Genomic DNA, 19,145 nt, shown 5'->3' on the forward strand with positions numbered 1-19,145 from the left:
TCCCTAAGACAAACTTTGCAAACCAAGCTCCTAGATCAGGGGTCAGCAAACTTTTTCAGCAGGGAGCCAGTCCACTGTCCCTCAGACCTTGTGGGGGGCCGGACTATATTTTTTTTGGGGGGGAAATGAACAAATTCCTATGCCCCACAAATAACCCAGAGATGCATTTTAAATAAAAGCACACATTCTACTCATGTAAAAACACCAGGCAGGCCCCACAAATAACCCAGAGATGCATTTTAAAGAAAAGGACACATTCTACTCATGTAAAAACACGCTGATTCCCGGACCGTCCGCGGGCCGGATTTAGAAGGCGATTGGACCAGATCCGGCCCCTGGCCCTTAGTTTGCCTACTCATGTCCTAGATGCTTTTCTAGATGTAATGTCTCCCATTCCTAGATGCAATGCGACACTTTATATCTCCAATAGAGGGAGCTGTGTCAAACATTTTTTATAAGAAGGGAAATTAAGAATTAGTTTCAATTTAATCCACCTACCCCAATTCATTCTTGCTCTTGTTTCCAATAAATCAGTAATTCCAACACTACCAGCTGGGGCAGGACTGAGCCATGGGCAGAGGTCTGGAGTGAGCCAGAATTAGGAGTCATGAAAAACTGGCCGATAGAACTGAAGAGTAGACCTGATCCGAAGGACAAACCAGGCACTGGGAAAGAAAAGCAAGTCAAGGATCAAGACTGGTGAATAACCATAAATGCAAGAACACACCAGAGTTCAGGAAGGCCCTGCTGGTCAAGCCAAGCTCAGTTATTACAGGAAGCCCTTTTATGTTCCTCCTTGTCTAAGAGGCTCCAGTGGCCAGCCTGGCTGTGTGGAGTCAGTCTAGGAACTGAAGGTATTTCATTACAAACCAGCCACATGCAGTTCAATGGCTCACCACAAGGGGGAGCTGTACATAGATCCAGTAGTTTCTGGTTCATAGATCATAGAAGGGACCCTGAGAGTCTTCTAGTCCAACCCCTTGCAATGCAAGACTATGCCCCTTGGCATTATTAGAACCACGATCTAACCAATTAAGTTGTTTCAGGACACCCACCTACTTCCAAAGTAAATGGAAGAGTGTGCTCACTGTGTCTCTGGATGATTCATTGCTATAGATTGGTCTCCTTCGCACCAAATACGGAGAAGAAGAAGAAGAGTTTGGATTTGATATCCCGCTTTATCACTACCCGAAGGAGTCTCAAAGCGGCTAACATTCTCCTTTCCCTTCCTACCCCACAACAAACATTCTGTGAGGTGAGTGGGGCTGAGAGACTTCAAAGAAGTGTGACAAGCCCAAGGTCACCCAGCAGCTCATATGGAGGAGCGGGGAATCAAACCTGGTTCCCCAGATTGCAAGACTACCGCTCTTAACCACTACACCACACTGGCTTTCTCTGAGAGACATCCTCAGAGAAATCACACCCAGAACAGTTACTCACACTGAAACACAGCGGGTGAACTCTTCAGTGACAGTTCTTACTTTTAAATGTGTTAAAGTAAAACCTTTTCTAGCATCAGCACGGAGCGTGCCTCCCACCTTAATTCCAAAAAGCAATTGTGCCCCATGATCGGGAGTTTGGAAAATGTCACAGTAATAAACAGTTCACACCTATGATTAACGCTTATACCACTAGAGGGCACTGTCGCACTGACTGAACCCATGGCTGTAGGCATGCACCACAAACTTAGCACTTAAAAAAAAAAAACTTTTTTAGAAGGCAGAATATTGGAAAGAAAGAATTTCTACTCCAAAAGGCTAACATTTAAATTTTTAATGTACGTAATTTTTTTATTTTTTTTAATCAATTCCATTGTGAGTTTTGGATGGGAAAGCTTACCTTTCTAGTCGTCCTTAAGGACAATTTAACATATCCCTTTATCAGGAAGTTGTATGAGCCAGGCTAGAAAGCTGAAAGGGAAAATATTCTTGCAGGCTTTTAGACCTGGTGAGTTCAAAGCCAGAGACACTGCAGCGCTTCGGCTCCAGCACTGCCGTTTCCTTCTGATCAAAAGCAGCCAAAGTAAAACTTGCAACTCTTTAAAGAACTATCAAATAATGAGGGGAGGAGAGGAGCAAAAGTAAACGAACTCTTTTCTGCACGGTTGAAGGGAAAGTGGAGATCCAGCGTTTTCTCTAGCTAACATGTTAGCCGGGGTTAATAAGTCACCTGTCACCCTCGCCGACAGACTTCCATTCAAAATGGCAAACTCTTACCAGGACACCCGCAAAGGGTCTAATTTGGGCCAAGATTCAACCTCTCAACCTGTTTTTACTGCTGAGGATTCTAATGAAAACAGTGCCACAAAGCATATGCAAAGTGTTTTCCCCTCCTCACCACTGCAGGACTGAAGTGGGTTATCTGTCAGACACCCACCCACCCCTCTGAAATAAAAATCCGTCAGGACTTCCAAGTCGTAACAGCTGGTGTTGTTAGTGGTTGGAGTGTTGGACTAGGACCAGGGAGACGAGGGTTCCAATCCCCACTCAGCCATGAACCTGGAAGAAGGTTTACTGGGCAAGATCTCCCAATCAACTATAATTGTGCGACCTGTTTTTGTGGGCATGTGACCAAATTTCATCTGAAGATGGTGAAAATCTGGAAGGGCCCAATATATCTTCTTCTTGCATAACACTAGAATTCATGGATGGAAGAAAGAACTTCTTCACACTGCACATTGTTAAACTACAGAATTCGCTCCCACAGGAGGTAGCGGTAGTCACAAACTTGGACGGCTTTAAAAGATTACAGCTATTTTTTGCTTCCATGGTTGGACGCAGTGTGCCTCTGAATGTCAGCTACTGGAAATCACAAGTGGGGAGAGCTGCTATTTTGCTTAGATCCTACTTGTGGCCACTGTGAGAACAGGATGCTGGACTAGGTGAGCCATTCGCCTGATCTAGCACCCTCTTCTTATTTCCTTAAAGCCCCAGCTACTCCCAGTTTTTTCTTCCAACAGCCATGAGCTTGATATCTCAGGGAGCTCCATAAATGAAGAGAGGCGCAGCTATCCTAATAATATTTTTTTATTTGTTTCATCTATATTCCATCTTTTTCTCCAAGGAGCTCAAGGTAGAGCACATGGTACTTCCCTGCTCAATTAATCCTCTCAACAACCCTGTGATGTAGGTTAGGCTGGAAAGAATTTACTAGTCATTCAGTAAGTTTCATGGCTGAGGGGGACTTGAACCCTGGTCTTTCTCATCAAAAACTTTGCAGCTCTAGAAACACAACACTAGAAACATAATGAAAGTGAATTAGCTCTTACTTTTTAATAAGTGGCATCTAAGCTGGACTGCACATGCAGACATCAGCAGTTAACACTGTTGGGGGGAAATGCTCTTTTCAAGTACCGGGGGCGGGGGGAGAAGCTGTTATGCTTTGCCGCCACCAAGTATACATTTCAAAGAGAATAGCAGCTTTCTTTTTAAAAAGAAGAAGAAAAAAGATAATGTTTCTAGTCCTTTTGGGTGGTGCAAAGGGATGAAGGCTCTTACGTTCTTAGCCATTGCCAGGGGGGTTGATGCTGCAGTGGCAGGTATGAGTCATGCAATCTCAAAGAATCAGTGACTTACTGGAACGGTGTTGCTACCTGAAGAATTAATGATGGCGGCACGTTCTTCATGGGAAACCACAGGGTCTGGAGAGGCCCCCAGTTGCACTAAGGAGCACAAAACTGAGGATTTGCACAACAGCAGCTTAAGGGTTGTCCATGTAATAGCCATTGACAGGTCATGAGTGTGTCACATTCTTCAAGAGCGAATCGTCATGGAGCCAACAGGCACCATCCCAGCTCAAGAGGAAGCTATCAGTAGGCATGGGGGGACCCCGAAGTTTGCCGAAGTACAAGAAAAACCTGCAGAAAATGTTGAAACTCAGAAATGCAATTTGATTTGGAGTTTAATACTAGCCTACTGAATTTGCAAAATTTGCAAAACACCAATATCCTTCAAAGTTTGCACTTCTCTGAATTTTGTGGCGCAGTTCTCTAACCAAATAACATGTACAAAGGTGTGCTTATTAGGCAAAGGTGAGCAAAAAATGCACATATTAGTGGAAATAACATTATAGTGGGGAAAACTGAGCGCATAATAAGAAAAAATTGCACCAGAGTGCTTGGGAATTTTCACAAGGCCTGTATTTGGGGCGGGGGGTAGTTTTCTTTTAACTCCTCAAACAGATGCAGAAATGTAGAGAACTGAACTTAAGACTGAAAAACCAGAACCTGAGAGAAACTGAAATGGACAAATCTTTCCATCCCTAGCTTGGGAGAACAGCCATATGAACCTACTCCCTGGGTGGACTGCATCCCATTGGTGTTAAATCTGCCTGCCTGATAATGATAATTTTATTATTTATACCCTGCCCATCTGACTAGTTACCCTAGTCACTCTGGGCAGCTTCTAACAAGATATTAAAAATATAAATATATAAAAATACAGCGAAACATGTGTACAATGTGTACACAACAATCCATTCTTGCAGCAGAGACCTCACTTTGTGTCATGGTGACATGGCCACTGAGCTTCTTCCATGCCCATTTTGTCCAATCAGTGGGTCATAAACAGCTTATCTGAGGCGTGCCAGGCATCTGGAACTAACTGCCATTGAAATTTCCCACCATACCCCTGACATAGTATTGCTCTCAGGCATTGTGGGGGATTTAAATAGCAGACTGGCCAACCTAGTGCTGTTCACAGAACGGGGCTGGAAAACAAAATTAAAGGGGAGGTGTGCTGGTCCCGAGAGTTAACCGTGCGGTGAGGTCCGAGTCCAGTCTGAGGTCAAGGGTGTGGTATGGAGGCTGTCCATCAAAGCTGAAGCTGGGTCCAAGGCAGGGAGTCGGGTGAGGTCAGGAACTCTGGCAGAACAGGAGGACAGGGTGCAGGCAGGAACAGGCCACCAACAATATTGCTCCCGCAACCTGGGACTGGGGCTGGCTGGCTTTTATCTGCCCCGAGGCATAGGACAGCCCCGGTCCACAGGTGACTCGCCTCTCCTGGCCTGGAGGCAAGCACTCCTCCTGCGAGAACTTAGTTCCCTCCGCCTCTCTTCCCTGAGCCTCTGGACCCAGGGGCAACCTCAGCTTCCTCTGATTGGGCTGAGAGTGGAGCACCTGCAGGCAATGGGTCCTCCATCACCTCAGGAGCCAGAGCAGACTCAGCTGGTGCCTGCACCTGAGGATCCAGCACAGGTGAGGACCCTTCAGGCTCAAGCCCCAGCCCCGGCTCAGCTGGTTCTGGAGGCAGGGAATCCTGTGCAGGCTGGGATTCCTCAGGTTCAGCCTCCAAGTCTGAATCCCAGGCCATCACAGGAGGCAAAGGAGGGATATGTCAGTAGTGGACCTTGCCATGGTACTGCCCAAGGATGCCAGGTGCTGATGCTGGCCCTGCACTGATGCCTCCAATATCAGAGCTAATGGTGGGTGGGTGTGACCAGAAATCGGCTTCACTATCGGTGATAATGTTGGGGGGGAATCAGCTCAGCGAAACGGTCCTTTCCCTAGATAGCAACACTTTATTCTCACCTGCAATACCGAGAAGAGACGAGCCTTTCTCTCCAGGTCCCTTTGAGCATTGAGGGCCCTTGAGCTCAGGAAGGATAACGACAAGATGTTCCCATTTTTGCAGACATTTCTCCCCCGCTAACACCCAATAAAATAAAACAAGAATCCTACCTTTCTCTCAAAGGAAAAAGAACCTTGAAGGCATTCAGGCCCAGCTCTCCCATGAGAACTCAATCATGCACTACTTTCCTAGCTTTATTTTTGTTTTTCAACCATTTCCCCACCAAAAACCCGCAAATCCCTTTGAGACGACCCATCTTTCAAGGTATCTTTTTTCCCTCCCTCAGTCCCATTGATATCACCTGCCCTTACCGCTGAAGAGCGCTTGTTTGCCTGTTTAAAGAAAGAAAAGAAAAGAAAGTGGGGGGGGGATAAAGGATGCACACATAGGATGCAGCATCATTAACAATTCTTTAATACATACAAGCAAATCTGGCAACTTTAAATCATGTTTCTTTCTTTGAAACACGCTACAGACTGTCTTTCCCACTTTCTACTTAGCAAATCTTCATAGAGTTTTTAATACTCTTTCTCCTTTTGCCATGATCAAAGGAATCGCTCTCCGTTTGCTTGTTCCTCTGATAAGTGATAAAAGATGTCAGTGAGACTAATGAGAACTCCCTCCAGCTCCCTTCATAAAGCCCCTGTAGAAAAGGAAAATCACAATGCATCATCAAACCTTTTAGGGAAGGGAGGGGGGAGAGGGAAATGCTAGGTACAAAGGCAATGGGAAGCAGAGTATTTTGGGTGGGGGCTTTTGCAAAGGGGGGGGAAGGATAACAGTGAAAAGAAACTAAAACTCTGACCAAGAAGCTCAATTTAGATTTAAAAAAAAAAAGTGGGGAGGGGGGAACCAATAGGATCCTTGGCTAGACTGTTCATAGGCCAGTTAGTTGTTGTCTTAAAACAAAATGCACCTATGTTGCTTTTTTATTTTATAAAAGCAGTAAGATAAGGTCAAAGGCTTTGACTGTGTTGACCACAGCAAACTATGGCATGTTCTTAAAGAAATGGGAGTGCCTCATCTGTCTCCTAAGAAATCTCTATGTGGGACAAGAAGCTGCAGTCAGAACTGGACATGGAACAATTGATTGGTTCAAAATTGGGAAAGGAGTATGACAAGGGTGTATATTGCCTCCCTGCTTATTTAACTTATATGCAGAAATCATCATGTGAAAGGCTGGACTGGATGAATCCCAAACTGGAATTAAGATTGCCGGAAGAAATATCAACAACCTCAGATATGCAGATGACACAACTTTGATGGCAGAAAGTGAGGAGGAATTAAAGAACCTCTTAATGAGGGTGAAAGATGAGAGTGCAAAATATGGTCTGAAGCTCAACATCAAAAAAAACTAAGATCATGGCCACTGGTCCCATCACCTCCTGGCAAATAGAAGGGGAAGAAATGGAGGCAGTGAGAGATTTTACTTTCTTGGGCTCCATGATCACTGCAGATGGTGACAGCAGTCATGAAATTAAAAGACGCCTGCTTCTTGAGAGAAAAGTGATGACAAACCTAGACAGCATCTTAAAAAACAGAGACATTAACTTGCCAACAAAGGTCCGTATAGTTAAAGCTATGGTTTTCTCAGTAGTGATGTATGGAAGTGAGAGCTGGTCCATAAAGAAGGCTGATCGCCAAAGAACTGATGCTTTTGAATTATGGTGCTGGAGGAGACTCTTGAGAGTCCCATGGAATGCAAGAAGATCAAACCTATCCATTCTGAGGGAAATCAGCCCTGAGTGCTCACTGGAAGGACAGATCCTGAAGCTGAGGCTCCAATACTTTGACCACCTCATGAGAAGAAAAGACTTCCTGGAAAAGATCCTGATGTTGGGAAAGATGGAAGGCACAAGGAGAAGGGGATGACAGAGGACGAGATGGTTGGACAGTGTGCCTGAAGCTACTAACATGAGTTTGACCAAACTGCAGGAGGCAGTGGAAGACAGGAGTGCCTGGCGTGCTCTGGTCCATGGGGTCACAAAGAGTTAGACACAACTAAACGACTAGACAACAACAACAAGGATAAGGTGGTTTTCAGCACTAGCCCTACCCAGGGTAGAGCCAATGAAGTTAATTAGTAACTTAGGTGCATTAATTTCAATGGGTCTACTCTGAGTAGGACTTAGTTCAATACTGTTCAAAGCTTGCTAATGAATCAGGGTGATGATGTCACTGGCTTATGCCAGTACAGTGGTACCTCGGGTTACAGATGCTTCAGGTTACAGATGCTTCAGGTTACAGACACTTCAGGTTACAGACTCCGCTAGCCCAGAAATAGTACCTCGGGTTAAGAACTTTGCTTCAGGATGAGAACAGAAATTGCACAGTGGTGGTGGGAGGCCCCATTAGCTAAAGTGGTGCTTCAGGTTAAGAACAGTTTCAGGTTAAGAATGGACCTCCAGAACGAATTAAGTTCTTAACCCGAGGTACCACTGTACAAAAGAAAAAGCCCTCAGGTAACCAAACGTGGCATCTGAAAAGAGAGTAAATGCTAGATCATGAATGGGGAAGTTGTGGTCTTCCAGATTCTTGGGTTTTAAAATATATATAGTTGCTTGGTTTATAGCTTGGAAGATGAATCTACCCACTCCCTCCACCACCCATTCTGTCTCATTCACACACCACTAGCATTGCTTTAAAAGAGTAAATAAAATGCACAGAGGTCCCATTAGTAAAGAAAAAGGTTTATTTGCTTACAGTTTCTTCATATTTACAAGGATGGCTTTAGTTTCTAAAGCCTACATGGCGAGAGGTGGTTTCATGGCTGCCTCGTGCAGGAAGGAGGGAGCAGGCAAAGGGACAAGATGAAGGAGCGGAGCTTGAGGGATTAGTAGGAAACCCCAAAGTGTAATTTCTCCTGGTTATCTATGTCTCAACACTACCCTCTACTGACCGGAGGCACGCAAGGTTGCTTATAGCCAACACAGATATCATTGAACTATCACACCCATCATGCCTGAAAATTGGGTGGGTTAGCCAACGCTGCTGCGAGCTGGTGTCCAACAATGTCTGGATGGTCACAGGTTCCCAACCATTGCTTTAGATTCTGCTTGGCTGTATCCATGAATTGCCATATCCAACCTAGACCTGGCCCATGCCCTTAAAGGTACACTTAGAACTGAGTTGAACTTAAGTCAAGTACAACCCTATAATTTAAGCAGAAAAACTTGGGGAACTGTGGGAAACTCCCAGCAGCCTCAGCCATCATGGCCAATTGTCAGGAATGAAGGGAGATCAACAATATCTGGAATTCATCACACTTGCTACCCCTGTTCTAGACCCTTTCAAGCTCCTTGCTGGCTTTACTTGGCACAGGCCCACCTAGGCAACCAATATCACCACCACGACCACCATTTTAGCTAGGAAAACAAAAGCAGAAATGGCCCCAGGTCTCTAGTTCTTTTTTTGTAGAATATTTCCTTGACCTCAGATGACATCTGAGCAACACAAAGAATCAATGTAATGGCTGAACCAGACATTAAACTGCTAAGCTAAACACCAGACAGGGCTGGTGAAAGTGGAAGCAGCAGCCTATTCCTTCAGCAGAGGTCTGCAATGCAAATATACGGCAGGGGAAACATAGTTCACCACAACACAGTTAAACTACAGAGTCTGCTCCAACAAAATGATGTGATGGGCACCAATGCAGTTGGTTTAAACCAAGGCCAGCCCAGGATGTTTTGCAGTTTGAGGCCCCCATGGGGCTCACAGAGCTCCTTTAATGTCCTAGGAGAGAAAGCAGACTGGAGCTATGCACTGTTCTGCCCAAGGTGTCTTCTATTGGTAAGTACGGATTGGCAGTTACCAGGCCTGGGGAATCTCAGGGTCTCCAGAGGTGGGGAATCAGAATGTAGCCCTCCAATCCTCCTTATCTGGTCCATGGGACTCTCTCCAGGTCACCCCTTCCTCAGTCGCACCTTCTCTCTCCAGGACAAACCCCTTGCCAACCTTACTTTTTTGAATGTTTTGCCTGGCTGGAACATGTCCCTGACCTCTGATGATTTCTTTTCTTCACCTGGATGGAGGATAGAGAGGGGTGTGAGAGTATGTATGGAAACTAGCCTGCTGTATAAAGGTAAAATTGTCATCCTTTGCCCACCCCACTTTTGCCACTGGCCCAACCCGCCACTCACATGTGGCCCCCAGAAGGCTTCCCAGAAGGGAGTGTGGCCCTCAGGCTGGAAAAGGTTCCCCACCCCTAATCTACATATACTTACCTCCAAGCCACAAACAGCTTTGCAAGCTGATTTCTGCTGATCAATACTGTGGCGCAGGGTGCAAGAGCAGGCCACACCCTGGTCAGTTGGCAGCTCTGGGTTGCCTGCATGCTTCTTGTCTCCTCCTTGTCCCTGACCCCACCTGAGGTCCTTCCTTCATTCTGGGAATTTTTCAGTGGCTGGACCAAATTACCCAGGTATAGAGGGGCATGGCGGGAGGGCAGGGGTAGAGCTCTGCAGTATGAATAGGGTGGGAAAGCTGGCAATTCCAACAATGTCCTTTAAAAGGATGTATTAAACTCAAATTCTTTGGAAAAATTAATACGCCACATACGGTGCGGTGAGAAACTTGAAGCAATTTGGAGCAAGGAGGGCCATTAGAGGCTTTAAGCTCATTATACAAAGCAAAGCATCTTTGGGGGGATTTTTATAAGGAAACCTATTATACTCACAGAGGAGAGCAAATTATTAAGGGTTGGGAACAGATGTGGGGGAGGAGAGGCTCCCAACTGTGGGCACGTTTAATGCTTCCATTTTTGCAGTTGGTTTGGAAGAACAGAGCATGCCAAAAAAGTTCAACAACAAATGAAGAACAGGGCAACCAAAATTATAATGGAGACAGAGTGATTCCCTTACAAAGGACTTTTTAGTTTAGCAAGAAAAAGAAAGGAAGAGGTGACATGATAGAAGGATATTCTAAAAATGCATGGCGTAGAGAAAGTTGGTGGAGAAAAGTTTTTCTCCCTCTTTCGTAACACTAGAAATCGTGGACATCCAGTGAAGATGAATGTTGGAAGATTCAGGAGAGATAAAAGAAATAACTTCTTCACGCAACACATACTCAAACTATGGAACTTGTTCCCACAGGAAAATGGCCCACAGCCATGGCCACCAAATGGGATGACTCTAAAAGTGGATTGGACAAATTCATGAAGAAGAGGGCTATCAATGGCTACTAGCCAGGATGGCTACGCTGTGCCTCCAAAGCTGAAGGCAGAAATGCTTCTGAATACCAGTTGCTGGAAACCACAGAAGGGGAGAGTGCTCTTGTGCTTGGGTCTTGCTTGTGGGTTTCCCACAGACATCTGGTAGGCCACTGTGAGAACAGGATGCTGGACTAGAGGTGCCATTGGCCTGAACCCGAAGGCTCATCTTATGTTCTTATCCCTATGTTCAGAAAGTTGCAACTCTTAAGTCATACTGAAAATACTCTGCCCATGCTCAGAAGCCCTGCTATTTGTATTCCTCTATCTGGCACATTCCAGAGCTGAGTCGCAGTCCTGAAACAAGATCCTAGTTGTTCTAAATGCTCAAATCCAGCTAAAACCCTTTCTATTCTCACTCCCCCCCCCTCAACCTCTCATTTCTCAAGTGAGAATGATGACATTTCTGTTTCTTTCTCTACATCTACCCCCTTTTTTTCTTCCCCGATTCTTCTTCCTTTTCTCTTTAAAAGGGAAGAGCTGGCCTCTTCCTGCCTCCTCTCTTCCCCCATTCCCCTTCTCATTTCTATATGATTTGACTCTTATATATTTTATAGTACCCGAGGCAGTCACTTTGCAGGCCTCCTGCTGAGTAAATCGCCCTTCACAGAGAAAGATCTTCCTGTCAATGACAGACGAGAGGTGCCAGCAGCGGCTGAGGAGGCTTTAAAAACCCACGAGTTGGCAAATCAGCAGGTATCTGTGTGCTGTTCTGGGTCCGCCCCTAGAATTAGTTCCTATCTTGTATCAAAGGAGCTTTCCTTCTTTTTTTAAAAAAAGTAAAAGTACAAAAAGGAATGGTGGGGCCTAGAGGCTGTGTTTCAGGTTAAAAGACAAGAGCGTGGTATTTGCCTTCCTTTAAGAATTCACTTTTTTATTATTAAAAAAAGAAAATAAAAAAATACTAACACCAGCAGTTTGCTCTTTTACTTGTTTTGTTTTTCTTGTTCACTTAAAAAAAAATCCTGAGAGATTGCCGAGGCAACAAGTTTGCTGAAGCTCCACTCATGCTAGGCCATGTCCGCATGAAACATCTAAAACAGTATCACACTGTTTTAAACGGCCATGGCTTCCCCCAAAGATGTAAAATGCAACCCTCCAGACCTCTCTGATTGGCCCTTGGGATGCTGCCCAGGCCACACCCTCTCCTGAAACCACACTTCAAATTCTTTTGTCCGTTATCGAATTATGATAATGCCTCTCGCTTGCCTGGAGAGATTTGTGTATTATGGCAAGCATGGAAACATCTGGCTGAATGTAGCTTTCCATACAAAGGTAAGAGTTGCTTTTTTGCTCCACCTACTTTGGCCACTGGCTCCACCCACCAGTGTAATGTGGCCCCCAGAAGGGAATGTATGGCCCTCAGGTCCTAAAATATTCCACACACCCTGCCTCTGTGCAGTAGAGGTGTATGTATGGTGTTCAACACAGTAATACTGAGCCACATGATACTTCCTTTCAGTCAACCCACAAACACCTGGGATTGGGCATTTCAGATGTGAAGGTTTGAGGATTGCAGCAACTCTAGCAAGAAGTGAGGCTGTGGGGTTGGCGAGGCAGGAGGCTGAAGAGGCAATACTATTCACCATTTGGACAGTGTATGGATCTGGTTGCCTCAGTTCAAAAAGGATATGGCAGAGCTGGAAAAGTGTAGATTTGGTCTGCAGGAGGCTCTCACCTGCAGAGCACAGTGTTCAGCTGCGAATATAAGGAGTGAGATTATATTTTAGGTCTCCTGGTCCTGAGATGTATAGGACTTTGTACACCAAAACCAGCACCCTGAACTTAGCCAGGCAGCTACGGTAATTGTTATAAAGTACAATTCTTTCCACAGTAACATGCTGGCGATATCCTGCCTCAGTGAGCAGCAGAGCCATCACATTTTACACCAGTTGCAGCTTCCAGACCAACCTTAAAGGCAGTCCCACATACAACATATGGCAGTACTCCAGGCTGGAGGTTACCAGTGCATGCACAGCAAAGGCCAGGCTATCGTGGTCCAGAAATGGCTGTAGCTGTCTTGCCAGCCAAAGCTGGTAAAAGAAGCTCCTATGTGCTGCTGTCATTATTATAAACAAGAGTTATCCAAAATGGCTACTGTGCTAGGTTTCTATCCCTTGCTCGGTGCTCCCTAGCAATCCTTCCTTCCACAACCACCTATAGAACGTTTTGGTTCCTACTATGACTCACTGTCACTTCAGACAGGATCAAGCTACTAATCTGAAATATACTCAGAGTCGCAAAGTGATTTCATGCTCTTTATTCAGCTCATAGTGGTGAGGAGAAATGAATGGAAGTCCCCTCACAGTATCTGCTTTATATACATTATTTACACAATGGGCTGCACATGATTGGCTAATTCCGGAATTCTACTGTAAGCCAATCAGATTGTGGATTCACTTCTATCTGGAGCAGGATTGGGTGGTTCCTGCCAACCAATCATACTGCTGCATTGTTCTAGGACCAATCAGACTGCTGCATTCTGAATCCTATTGTTCTAGGACCAATCAGACTGCTGCATTTTGGATCCTATTGTTCTAGGACCAATCAGACTGCTGCAGTTTGGATCCTATTCAACTCAGTACATAACATAATCTAAAGCGAGTCCTGCAGTTCACGGCCCTAGGGTGGATGTAAAAGATCAAACAAAAAGAAACACAACCACACACACCCTTTGCAGAGGCTGTGAAGAAAAATTTGCTCTTCTCTGGCTGGACTGCATTACAATTATTCAGCACATTTTGGCAAGGGAGGAAATCAGTGTAAAAGGATGTGATTTTATAGGCAACTTAGGTTGATCAGTTTAGAGACAGGGTGGATTCTTTTGCCCGGGAGATCATGCTGTCTCCAGCACCCGTCTGCAAACTCTTAGAAACCGTTTCAGCCAGAGAATGTGAAATTTCATACAACTGCAGCTGTATGCCAGTTCTTTAAACAATCATCAAGCATTACAGCCAAAAGGGCCTCTGAAGTTCTAAATCAGCCGGGGGAGAAAATATTACGGAGGGATGTGGGATTAATATCAGCTAACTTGTTAAAATTAGTCACGGACATAATTAAGAGCATGCTCGAGAGTGTCCATGGGAAAGCAAGGGTTTTCGAGAAATATTTCTAGAGGTAAAATTATACATTGATCCCCAGTGATAATGGGATAATGCTGTGAGTTTGCTGGCAGTGATATTGGGCTTTTGAACCTGGCAAAACTAACAGACCAGAAGCTAAGGGGGAAAGCTAATCAGTTCCAGGCAATGCTGGAGTGTTTTTTCCCTCTTTCGTTCTAGGGCAGGTGGGGAACATTCAAAAACAATTTCAAATAGCAATTCAAAAGGCTTGAAGGTCCAGTAGGAAATTTTGCTGCTGTAGACTGACTACAGTGTACCTTAGCTAATACAATCAGCTGAACCCATATGTTCACCCTGTAGATTGCAAAGTTGGGGGACATTCTAGCAAATTTAGAAGCAAAATGTGACATTAAATTACTGGAACTAGTGATCAAGCCCTTGGTTGCTGGTGGGAGCTATTTCTTAGACCCACAAGGCATCCAGAGTGATGGGAAGAAGCAATAAATGGCATATCCTCCAATGTTACAAAATTACCTTATTCAGTGGATTTTTGTGAGTACCTGTACCAAGGAAATTGTAGCCAACTGAATGTACAATTTTAAATGCAATGGCCAAAACAAAAAACTGAGCCCCAAAATGTTCTCAAACGTTACTTGTCAATCTGTAAAGTGCAACTGATGCTATCTGACAACAGGAATGTAAGAAGACAGCACTTTCTGTTCTGCTCTGTATTCACCACAATCGATGCTGTTTACGTTCCACTGCAATTCAGCTTCTGCCAAATACTGCAGTATTAGTTTCACTGTCTGCTATCATTCATAAGTTACGTAACTTACATGCATTTTAATGTGAAGGAAATGTCAAAATGATGTAGAAAACTGTCATTAATTACTTATTGTTTGAGGACTTAAGAACAACAGCTATGTGAGCAAATACTAGTCGTCCCAATCAAAGATCCCCGGTTCAATCCCTGGCATCACCAGGTAGGGCTTGCAGTGTCTCCTGTCTAAAACCCTGGAGAGCCATTGCTAGTTAGCACTGACAATACCAATCTAGATGCACTAGTGGTCTGACTCAATATGAGGCAGCTTCCCAAAGTTATTGGCCAAGAAGAGCTATCACTAGGTTTTACAAACAGGTGCGTGAATCAAGGAAATGCCAGCATTCAACTATTTTAAAAGCAGTCCCTACACAGCATCATTAAGGTTCTCACAGCTTCAATTCCTTGCTTGATCTGAACAGGAGGCAAGCTTCCATTAGCCCCACTCACCTCCCACAAAATTCCTCGGAGAGTTATATCCAGGCACCTAATAGCAATTTTTGTGGGACTGTTTGGAATTATGGAATCAGCACATGGGGGAAAGGTGTCAATTGCCGCCTCCTTCCTTACTCCTGGTCTGATCTGATCTCCCACAAACTGATGCTTTTGGATGAGAAAGGAAAACATCAAGAGATCTGATTACAAAATCTCCTATATCTTCTCTGTTCCATCCCTCCTTTCTATGACAAGGCTAGAGTTTTGTTTGCGGGAGTACAGCTTTCTTCCTCCCTCTCTCCTTTCTTTTGCAGGAGACATGATTGCAAATGCATTGATGTTCCACTTCACACATTGGGAGGTTGAGCCCTAACTCCAATTAAGTGCTGTTTGAAAGCCTTATTTCAGCTGTCACATAAGAAAACTATGTTGGTTTTAAGAAGGGGGGAAAAATAACTGTCAAAAAAAATTTCAGGGGGGAAAAATGCCCACCTGAGTGACAGCTGTATCCACAAGTAGAATGTCACACCATGTCAAAGCTGTCAAGAACTCAGAAAGGCTTGGGGAATAGGTGGCTGCCTGAATTTGCAAGAGGGAGGCTTCATTGAAAAACAGGGCTGAATTAAGTGCACCATCATGCAGGGCCTCAGCATAATCAGAGCCTCTGCTGAAGTCTGCTTCTCTGGCAATCCCTCTGAACGGAGAAGGTATTTAAAGTAGACCTGCAATTAGAAATTCCAGTGCTTAGAATGAACTAGTTGGGTTTCACAAAGTTTCCTGAATTACTCCAATACCTGAAAGACCAGCCTCCTTCGCTACACTCTTGGGTGCCACTATCACAGAAGAATCCCTGGAATTCCACTGCAAACCTGCAAGGTGCTTGAAAAGATGGTGGCGGTCCAACTTCAGGCATGCTTGGAGGAAGCTGATCACTTGGATCCATTGCCAAAACCTCCAACATCTCCGTATGTTTGCTTTTATAGGCCTGCCACAAAGATTTAGGCGGGTTCGTTTCAGTGAGAGTCACAGTCTTGGGTGTCAGTGATGTAAGGTGTGGAAAACGCCAGAAAATTTTCCACTGCCTTCCTTTTCCATGGAAGTTTTTCCATGTTGTAAGTTTATTCCTAACAGGGGACAGGTGCTGATTCCCGATAAATATTAGGCAAGATTAGCAACTTGGGGAAAAAAGCAAGCTTTGCTTACCACATACAAGTAAAATAAACAGGCTAAAGTACTCTTGAGGGTGGGGATGGAGAAACTGTAGCCTTCCAGATTATTTATTTATTTATTCGATTTAGATCCCCCTCTTCCTCCCAAGGAGGTTCAGGGTGACAAACACATCAATATATATGAAAACAGCTGAAAACATTATACAAGCAGTGGTTTCAGTGGCCTGGAACAGTGTCTTTCAGCCATCAAATGCCTGGATGAAAAGGAATGCTGTTACATTCCTCCCCAAAGTTAATAATGAGGGAGACAGACACACCTCACTAGGGAGGGCATTCCACAGACATGGGCCAACGCCAACTGGGCAGCCCCCAGGGTTGGCATCACCAGCATGGCCAACAATGGATGTTGTTGGATTCCAACTCGCATAATCTCTGAGCAGTGGCCATTGTGGCTGGTGAGAGTCCAACAAAAGCTGGAAAACCATGTGTTCCCCATCCCTGCTCCAACCACACTACACTGCCTCTCTTTGACCAAATCTATTGTGCAATCAATTTAAAAAAACAAAACAGAAGTCCCTTGAAATGAGTTGACAACAACTCGCTCAAAAACGCCCTGAGCACTTTACTTCCACCTGATCAGAAGCTGACCTATTTCTCTAGTGCTTCTGTCCGTCTGTCTTCTAAAGAACTAATAACAAATGCTCTGCTCAGAACAAAAAAAAGTCAATGATCTTCATACTGAAATGTCTTTTGGCCCTTGCTATATGTTTTGCAATGGACATAAATCCAGTCTTGTCTTCCAGCTTGCTCACTTTTAAAAGGGGGGGGGGAGGATTGGACTTTCAGAGAGGTCAGTTTTCACATCAACAAGCCTGCAAGATCTAGATGTGTATCTGAAACCACACTTCCTCCAAAACAATCCTCCTCTGTTTTAATAATGACGCTGTCCTTACATCCCAGGGCTTGCTTCCAGGTCATAATAAACATACAACATGGTTTATAGCTCCCCTCCCCACCCTCTCTCTCTTTAAAAAAAAAGAACAATAATTTAAGGGGGATCTTTTTCAACAGTTTATGTCCCAGTGAGCTCCCTGGAATCCAAGCTTCTCTCTGCAAAGGCCATTATTCTCAAATTACAAGCAGCCCTTGGATATATCCCGCTCCCCCCCCCCCACACATTGTGCTACAATCCCTACACTGGTTAGAAAACTAGGATTACAACAGAACAAAACAGGGAGGGGGGCAGGACATGCGTCTTCAGTCACGGAAGAATCAACATGAAGCACTTCAGATGTGCAACTGGACCTCCAGTGTTTGGGCGGGGGGCACTGTTAGAAGCAGAGTTTGTGGAAGAATTCCAGCATTTCTTCCATGACCCAAAACAAGGGTGGCCAAGATAAAGCCCCAGGGATCAGATGTGGCCCTCTGGGTATTTTTACCTGGCCCTCAGAACTCTCCAGTGCATAGCTGAACTCTGCTAATGCCTGTGAATGTAAGGAGAGCCCTGCTAGATCAGGCCAATGTCCCATGTAGTCCATTATCCTGTTCTCCCAGTTGCCTCAATGGGAAGCCTGCAAGCAGCATACCCTCCAACATTTGTCCAATGAAAATAGGGACATCCTAAGGAAAAGTGGGACATTCCAGGATCAAATCAGAAACCAGGATGCCTTCTCTAAATCATGGATGTCCCTGAAAAATAGGGACACTTGGGGGGGGGGCTTGAAGCAGGACCTGAGCACAAGAGCACTCTCCCTTCCTGTGGTTTCCAGCTGCTGATATAAATATTGCTTGCCTCTATCTTGTTTGCCTGGACACCTGCAAGTGTGTCTAGAAACTAGACTACACAAAAGTAAAAATAAATAAATTATATGTGTTGTTCATTTTGTTCTGATTTCTGCAGTCCTGGCAGACCAGAGGTAGAGGTGCCAGCAAGTCCCCATAGCCCCACAGTTGTGCCAACAGTGCCTAGTTCCAAGTTTTGCCTATGTGCCATGCACACAGGGGTAAGCTACCATCTTTGAAGGGCTGGCATGGAATCCTTTCTGACATGCCACTTGGAAATGGAGTATTCCCCACCTTGAAACATAGACTGGTTGCAGCCCTACCCATCCCTGTTCTCCACTTAATAAAAAAGGCATTTGCTGCCCAGTTCTTCGAAAGGAGACTCTCTTTCTTCCCCCACCCCTTGCAAAACTCCAAATGCTTTTTATTTGTACATCAGAGAGAAGGGGCCCACAGAAAACAGATTGATTAACATTTGGAGGCATTTTGCTTTCTGCAGAATCAAAGCCCACAGATTCCAAAGGGAAGGACAGAAAACGTCCCAAATGTTAATCAGTCTATTTGCAGCTTCTCCTCAGATGTTTGAAATAAAGAGCGAGTTTGGGGAGGAGGAGGAGAAAGAAAAAATGAAAAAATGCTACAATTGCATTTTGCTTGGCCAGCTGCCAAGAGATACCTCCTTCAGGAGATGGTCGCTAGCTGCACCTTAACTGTCTCATCCTTTTGTGCAGCACCCCAAACTGTGCACGTGATTCTTACACGTTTCACTGGCTCCCTTTTTTTTTTTTAAGAAACAAAGAAAGAAAAGGAGGAAAGGGAAGGAGGAGAACAATGAGCCAGATGGCTGCAGGCACAAACTTGCAAGCAGCAGAAGCATACAGAAAGGTGCAGGAGGCTTCATTTCATTCGGCAATGCCCTAAAATTGTCACAACGTATTCCAAGCAACTGCCACATCCTGATTTATTTTGGATTTTGGTACATCTGTTGCAGCGGCAGTTTAACAGTCAATTCCTGTTCACAGGGAATTCTGGGCATCATAGCTTTGTGAGGGAAATAGGGGTCTCCTAACAACTCTCAGCACCCTTAAGAAACTAGGGTTCCCA

General features: G+C 44.8%; 1 long non-coding RNA gene across 4 annotated transcripts in view; it reads right to left on the reverse strand.

Annotated features, from left to right (window-relative positions):
* Positions 1–19,145, reverse strand: part of LOC308482341 — a 31,342-nt gene that overhangs the window by 9,551 nt on the left and 2,646 nt on the right. For 2 of the 4 annotated variants that reach the window (XR_013989231.1, XR_013989233.1), the window contains exons 2-3: positions 9,379–9,588; positions 495–665 (exon numbers count right to left, since the gene is read on the reverse strand). This is a non-coding gene — a long non-coding RNA (uncharacterized lncRNA). Of the gene's footprint in view, positions 1–494; positions 666–9,378; positions 9,589–9,790; positions 10,025–19,145 lie in introns of all 4 variants that reach the window. The other 2 variants (XR_013989230.1, XR_013989232.1) reach the window with 2 other exon arrangements.

This window comes from Podarcis pityusensis (assembly GCF_964106645.2).
Source record: "Podarcis pityusensis genome assembly, chromosome: 8".
Classification (NCBI taxonomy): Eukaryota; Metazoa; Chordata; class Lepidosauria; order Squamata; family Lacertidae; genus Podarcis; species Podarcis pityusensis.